Here is a 5839-nt window from a genome sequence, read left to right on the forward strand (position 1 = left end):
AATAATTAATTTAAGTGCAAAAAGTAGGTTTTTAAGAGGTTGTGAATAGACGTCCACTGACGTCTTTTACACGTCTAGACTAGACTAGTAGGAAAAAAACAGGATAATCTTTATGAAATACACGATTTGTATACAAAGTAAATATATTAACTTTATCTTGTTTAAATAAATTATAATCACAAAGTGCCCAGTGTGATTGCAAAGCCACACTGCATTTTAGTCATTATTCCAACCTGTTTTATTATTGAATGTATGCATATAAATGTAAAACAGATACATATCCGGTCACCATTTAGGTTTGAGTTGGATGTAATTTCAAAAACTGTGCTATTAATTTAAGAAATATAGTGATAAATCTGGGGATATTACAAAATCCCGCGATAGGACAGATTATCTCGCGAGATAGTGGTGACGTCACGCGTTCTTCCGGAAGTTCACATTCAAACACGAGGAGCCATTACGAGGGAGTTTTGTCTATATATCATTCAAAATCTACTGTTGGGTAAGTACATTGTGTATTATTTGATTAACGTGCTTAAGTTTTACTTGTTTGACACGAAGGCTCCGAAATAAACGTTGCCAGAATTGTCCACACTGAGTATTGCAATAATTAGCTAGAAGGCTAAAAGCTAACGTACTTTGAACTTATACATGGTATAAAGTATGTTTAAGGATACAGTCAAAGTAACTTATTAATGTAGCCTCTTGAAAGTCTCTTTCAGAAAGTAAATTATCTGAAACATAAAAGTTATTTGGCATTAATGGAATTACAATGATTTGATTGCTTAAACATTGCACATGCAAAATATTAAATACTGTTTTGCATTAAAAGTTTAGCAGAAGTGTTTGTTTGATTAACTTCCTTTGCTTTTGTTTTGTACAAAGGAAAAGCAGAACCTCATCCAAATAAAAATAAACAAGCTGTTAAAGGCACTGTGTCCTACACAGACCCTCCAAAATATAACCACCCAAAACCCAAGTCAGGTAAATGTCTCAGTTTGAAAATACATTAACAAATTGGAGTTGTTATTGTGGAGTTAATATCATTAATTACAATTTCGTTTTATTTACAGTTGAAGGTCAACACAAACCAAATAAAGATGTGCATTCTACAAACAATAAAAAAAGGTATGGAAAACTGTAGATATGAATTTTTGTAGATATGACTTAAACAGTCTACACATTTGTTAATGTTCTAATGTTTCATATGTCCTTGTTTGTGCTAAAGATCAAGTTTTGTGTCCAGCACACTTAGATGAGGCGTGCCCGACCCCTGACTTTGTCTACCCTACATTAAGTTGTAAGTTTTTGACTGCTTTTGCTTAATACTACGAAAAAACATGATTCTTTCAAAAATGACTTTTATATATTTTGATATGAAACTCAAAAATGTATATAAATTGTTTTGGTGTATTTTGTTTACACAGGCACACTTCATGACAGTAAACATCGGTATCAAGATGGTGTGATTGATCTATACCCTAGAATAAGCTGTGACACTATGAGACGTACGTGCTACTGATGCTTTTTTTTTGTGCATTCCCACACTATACAAACACATTGCTTGGCTCCTAAGTGCATACACTTTTGCCTTTATAATGTCATTCTCATTTTTAGGTAAAAATGTATTCCATGAGTCAGGGTTTTGCCTGAATGTCAACATAATATCCAAAAACTTTGATATAAAAAGTGATTTATTTTAATATTTTACACTATGTATTTTTTAAAATACATTGTGCATGTGTATGTTTATTGTACTTAATGAAATTACATGCAAGGTGTCATGCAAGATTTTACATTAGTGACAACAAAGCTAAGAGTATAAACATATTTACATTTCTCTGAATCTGAGTTAATAGTTACAAATACAGAGCTTATAATGTCTGTCATTGCTCAACCACAAAGACCTAAAAGTACAGCCAGCTGATTTCATAACTAATGCAGTATACTGTGAAGTTATTTACTGTTAATATTTTACACTACCATATAATTAACTCTATTTGTACAGGTGAGGTAACACAACGAAAAAATTACCGGATGGAGACTACCTGATTCTTCACCCATGGCCTCAGCTTCAAATGCAACATGTAAGAAATGCTATATGACTGTGTATTGTGCATTATGAATACATCAAATATGTTGATAACAAGGTGATCTCCGTAAGTTGTGACATAAAGAATATGTATATATATTTCCATCTATCTTTCTATAACATTATTTCAATTGTTTTCACATTTAGGTCCAGCAACTGTCTGAGTTGGTGGATATTCTGTCAGAGACTGCGTGAACAACGTTATGAACAGGTATGTATTTCTCTTGATTTGTGTAATCCTGCATAATATTTAAGGAATATATATTGATTACCACCATAATTAACCCAGCTATTTATATTACTTCAATTCAGGATTTAATCCGTCACACATCACTTGTTGAGAAGTTTTAATGTTCGTAATGACTTAAACAGTCAGCCATACTGAAAACTAGAAATTAAAACATAATTTCAGTGTAAGCCATTACTTGTCACCCAAAGTTAGGGATGAGGATATAGCTCATAGCACTTGTTACATGGTAGATGAAACAAGTGAAGTTGTGAAGTGTTAACACATAGTGTATGTTTAAACATTGTATGCAATTGCTCATTACTGTTAATTGTGATTTATTGACCTTTTAGGTTATTTGTCTAAGGTGAAGTAATCTTACATTTCTTTCACAGAATGATGTCAAATTGTCTTATGGCAAAGTTCAATATGAGGGGTGGTGGACATCTGGAAAAGAAGTCTTTTAAAGGCACACCTTTGTATTATGTTATTCAAGGTAATTTGGGGAATGTTGATCTAAAAAAACTTGTTCTTGTATATTGATTGTAATTTTATTGTTATGCTTGATCTATTCAGGGGACATCACAGCTCACCTGTCTTTATCAGAAATATCCTGTTCATTTTTTGACACACCTAGTTAAGGGTCTTTCTTAAGGGCACCACAGTGGTTTTGTAGAGGGAGGGGACAAATGCTGTATCCCCCACAACTGATCTAACACTTATTTAAAGCAGAGCATATTTTGTACAATAATATATATAATATTAATATATCATTTTAGCTGTAGACCATAAAGATTTTGAAAGTAAGTGCATGTCATTTACCTCAAAATTTTAATTGTATTTATTTTAAAAAGAAACATATTCTTCTCTTCCTTCAGATGCTGTGAAGAGGTGGAGCCCAAATGCCACAGACTCGGAAATAGATGCAGCTATGGCAGACCACCTCAAGCACGCTCCAGGAAGAGCTGGGGGTGGTGGATACAAAAAAGTCAAACAGCTGTGATGTGTTAAAGAGAGAGTTCACCAAAAAAGGAAAATTGTTATAATTTTCTTATCCACATGTTTCCAACCTGTATACCTTTATATTTTCTGCTGAACACAAAGATTGAAGAATGTTTGTAACTTCACAACCAATTAACTGTCAATATTTTTTTTACAATTGTAGTAATGGGTTGTGGGATCTGCTTTGTTAAAAACATTCTTTCACATATCTTTGTGTTCAGCAGAACATAGAAGGGTATACAGGTTTGAAACATGAGAGGGAATAAATGACTAAATATTAATTTTTGGGTGAACTATCCCTTTATAGAAAGTGTTTTGAAGTTGTTATTATAGTTAAATGGTTAAAAAAAATAAAAAGTGCTAAATCAGAACATGCTTCTTTTTTTGTTATGGCCACAAATAATGTATTCTTTAATGTGTTTGTGAAGTACACGTGGTTAAAACGGTTTATGGACGTTCAGGTCTGACTGGACCAATTTTGAACTGATTTTGAACCTTTGTGAATATGTGTTAAACCTCAATACAATTGATTGCCTTTCACGATTTTACACAATGGGTGTATATTCATTTTATATGCATACATTTAAACTATGCAGCAACACATTTAAACATCCAGAAGACGGCACATTTAGACGTCCAGGGACGGGCAGAAAAGACGTGTAATTCACGGCCAAATGATGTCAAAGACGTCCGCTCAACTTTAATTTAGGGTATTTTTCAACCGCGATGGGACGTGACGAAGGGTCGTCTTTTCAACGGTCATAAAACGTCCACATGTTTGCTATATGAGGGCTTAAAACATATATTTAAACTATGCAGGAACACATTTAAACATCCAAAATACGGCGCATTTAGACGTCCAGGGACGTGCAGAAAAGACGTGTAATTCACGGCCAGATGACGTCAAAGACGTCGGCTCAACTTTCATTTTGGATATATTTTTCAACGCGGACGGGACGTGACGAACGGACGTCTTTTCAACGGTCATCACACGTCCAAATGTTTGTTGGGAGGTTAGGCTAAGACCGAATGCCATAAAATGTTTATTTGTTTAAGACGTACAGTAACCAAATGTTTACTATGAAAATCACCAAGACAGCTATTTTTACATATGCGCATTTGTCCGTTTAAGGCAAAAAGACGTGAATATGAAGTCGTTTAAGCTCTGGCTGTGTACGCGCACTATCGGATATGCGCGTCGCGCTTTCAAGTTCAATGTGGCAATCCAGTCGAATTAACAATCATACAGTAGCCTATAAAGATCACGTCAAGAATGAAAACATGGTGCTGGGTTTTGTTGTAAAAAGAATTGGCAATCTTAGACTTTATTCAGTCCACAAGACAATTACCACACTTCCAGCATATTGAAAATAAATCATGTGGTATTAGCAAAATGTACGACTTCACTTACATCATTTTAAATATTTCAAGCATTATGTAGACATGACATTTATCTTCTGATGGTATGAAAAGTATTCGTTGAGTTACAGTAATTTTTCTGACGCGTTTTTGAAAAGACGTCACTTATGGAGAGATAACAGAACGCGCATTATGTATATTTTCTTAATTTTGTGAAAAGCACAACATTCAGTTTTATAGACACACAAAAAATTACACTTGAACGTTTTAAATGATGTATAAATCATATCTGTATGTCCAAAATCAGCAGAGTAATCCAAGTCTCTTTGCGCAGTGATTGAAAAATAAAGAGTTTGCGCCGCGACCGCAGGGAGGGTTAATATTCATAATGTTTGTTTTTAACAATGTGCTGCGCTACCACACGTCAAAAATAAACATAGCGATTAAGTGAAAGTAGGGCATTAAATTTGGGGTGGCACACGGGGTGGCCAGTGACATGCCAAGGGTGTCCAGTGCCACCCTGGACACCCCTCTGGCTCCGCCACTGCCCGGGTCCTTCGACCTTCGGGTCGGTCGGTCCGCCGGAGGGGCCCTTTCGAACGAGCCCACCCGCGAGTATCTGGCTCTTTCCGCAGCGGAGATACGGGGTGCCGTCTCCGGATTTTCCCACGGCCGCTGCTCGGGCGCCTTAAGTCCCAGGACGTCGCCCTCGGGGTCGGTCGCTCTACCCGAGGGGACCTTTCGAACGAGCCCGCCCTCGACCCTCCGACCCTTTCCGCGGCCGAGATACGGCGGTATGAAAAAAAAAAAACCGCTCGTCCGGAGTTTGCTCGCCCGTAGCGTCCGCTGCGTTCGTCCGCCGGAGGCGTGACCGGTCTCGTTCGAAAGGTCTTTCCCGGGGCTTTCCGGCGACGCCGGCCCCGAGTCCGTGCGATCCCGTGGACCGGAGATACTTCCGGTCGAATATCCGAATTTCGTTACCGCGCCGCTCCGGCGCCTCGGGCCCGGGGCCTTCGACCTTCGGGTCGATTGGTCCGCCGGATGGGCCCTTTCGAACGAGCCCACCCACGAGTATCTGGCCCTTTCCGCGGCGGAGATACGGGGGGCCTTCTCCGGATTTTCCCACGGCCGCTGCTCGGGCGCCTTAAGTCCGAGGACGT

The 5839-nt window shown here is 37.8% G+C and overlaps 1 long non-coding RNA gene across 5 annotated transcripts; it reads left to right on the forward strand.

Moving 5' to 3' along the window:
- Positions 1–324: 324 nt before the first annotated feature.
- Positions 325–3691, forward strand: LOC129431546 (uncharacterized). Of its 5 annotated transcripts, none has more exons than XR_012358068.1 (9): positions 325–502; positions 886–984; positions 1074–1128; positions 1256–1300; positions 1428–1508; positions 2009–2150; positions 2240–2303; positions 2714–2814; positions 3197–3691. It is a non-coding gene; the product is annotated as an uncharacterized lncRNA (long non-coding RNA). The 5 variants fall into 5 exon arrangements; XR_012358066.1 differs by having other exon boundaries at positions 337–502; positions 1229–1300; positions 2009–2087; XR_012358065.1 differs by having other exon boundaries at positions 343–502; positions 2009–2087.
- Positions 3692–5839: the final 2148 nt, after the last annotated feature.

The sequence above is a fragment of the Misgurnus anguillicaudatus genome, chromosome 16, assembly GCF_027580225.2.
Source record: "Misgurnus anguillicaudatus chromosome 16, ASM2758022v2, whole genome shotgun sequence".
In the NCBI taxonomy this organism is placed as follows: Eukaryota; Metazoa; Chordata; class Actinopteri; order Cypriniformes; family Cobitidae; genus Misgurnus; species Misgurnus anguillicaudatus.